Below are 1,977 nucleotides of genomic sequence, written 5' to 3'. Positions count from 1 at the left end.
CAAAGACACCTGATGCAGATACTGAACAGAAGTCTATGGAATCCAGTAGCAGCCATCCTTCACTGGCAGCTGGAGTTTATGGTCGGTCTCAATATTGTTCTAACTATATACATAAAGAGCCACAACTGTCTCAGGCACATCATTGACAGGAACTCTGAGAGGCAGTAAAGTGCTTGCTGTTGTGTAGCTCTGGCCATAAAGGAACAGCTATAGTCCACTTTATTAAGTAAGAAGCCAGTTACACAGTATGCAGTGGGACGTCCTTTCTGATCACAGTCTGAGAGCAATTAGTTCGGGTTGCCAACTCCTGGAGGGGTCTTACTCTCGTCTTATACTGCACACCCTGACTGCGATATAGGGAGATACATCTAGAAATCTGAGGTAATGCCCCATGGTAGCAGTTTTTGGAGGCTAATTAAGTATTGCATAGAAAATTACATCTGTATATCTGCTTTAAATTTGCTGCCCATTAATTTGGAGCAGTCCCTGGTTTTGATGTGATGGGATAGTGCGATTAGATGTAATTTATGGCTCATTTCTATACTGTTTATTGCTTTATGGCTATAGCAGGGTACAGCTTCCAGTTGTTAATGAGGACCCCTCCTGAAATGAGAGATAATAAGGTGACAGTGCTTTCCATTTGCACCATGGCTTAGTCGCGGCAGGACAAAGACCCTCACTCAGACCCTGTAGTGGATTGCATTATGTCCCCCCAAAACTTACTGAAGCTTGAATTGTGTCCCCCACGTTTTATGTATTAGAAATGTGCCCCCCACTGTGACTATTAAGAGGGTGGGAAATCCTATTATGGTAATTGAAAGGGGGGGCCTTGAGGAGGTGACTGGATTTTAGGACCATGCAGCAGTGAATGGATTAAAAATGGTGGTCAGGAGCATGGTTCTGAGGGCTTTAAAAGAAGAGAGAGGTGAGTCTGTCTCTCTCTCTTTCTCTACTCTTTCTGCTTCCACCATCTTGCAATGTGAGACACCTAGGTCATTGTTGCCACCACCAGATGAACTTTGGACTTCCCAGCCTCGGAAACTGTAAGCAATAAATTTCATTTTTCTTTATAAATTACCCAGTTTTGGGTATTTTGTTATAAGCAACAGAAACAGACTAACACAGATCCTCTCATTATCTTCACTGTGTACCAGCCATGCAAGGGGTCAAAGTTCAGAAGTGCAGTTTACCAGTCGTGATTCTACACAGAGGGCTAGTTGCCTGGCCACTGTGAGCAAGCCAGGACTTGGAATCCAGCTCCACACAGGTTGCTGTTACACCTCTCTCTTCTCAAACCTCAGCCCCTTCTTTGCTTTCTCACCCCTGTTTTCTCCCATTTACAAATGGGAAATGTGAAAAGCTCAAAGGGAGAGGCAGGGAACATTTCCTTGTGTGTTTCTTTCTTATTTGAAAAGGAAAAAAATTCTCAGGAGCTTCTACTAGACTTTAGGCCAGAGTTAGGTCTCATGCCTACTCCTGGAACAGTCACTTTCAAATGGCTGTAAAATTGCTAAGACTGTTTTAAATCAATTGTGATTCTTCCCCAGGGGTTGAGTATATTGCCACTGGATAAAACTGTGGTACACATGGCCAGGAAGAATGGCTAAGAGCTGGGCACTCAAGTTTGGTGGACATAGATAATTACTCACTCTGGTTTCTTTGGCAAGTCTCAAAGCCTCTGTTTTTCTCTAGGCTATCATGGCTTCCTGCTTAGGGTGCTGGGGCATCAAGGCCTTTGGGATGCCAGATGGCTTTCTCTCAGTTTCTCTCTGCTGGAGCAAGGTTATGTTACACACAAAAATAGGGATAATGGTCCCTTTTCTAAAGTATTTTTTGTATCCATGCCTTGTAAATTTCTTCACTCAAAATGCCCTTTTCATGCCTTGGGGAGGGAGCAAGATGGCGACGGGTCTGGTGCGAGCATGCCAGAGGACAGAGCGAGCCTGAGAAGTGTGCGCTGTGCTGCCAGAGTACTAT

The sequence above is a fragment of the Galeopterus variegatus genome, unplaced genomic scaffold (assembly GCF_000696425.1).
Source record: "Galeopterus variegatus unplaced genomic scaffold, G_variegatus-3.0.2 Scaffold5191, whole genome shotgun sequence".
Taxonomy (NCBI): Eukaryota; Metazoa; Chordata; class Mammalia; order Dermoptera; family Cynocephalidae; genus Galeopterus; species Galeopterus variegatus.
Note: the sequence above shows the minus strand (reverse complement) of the source record.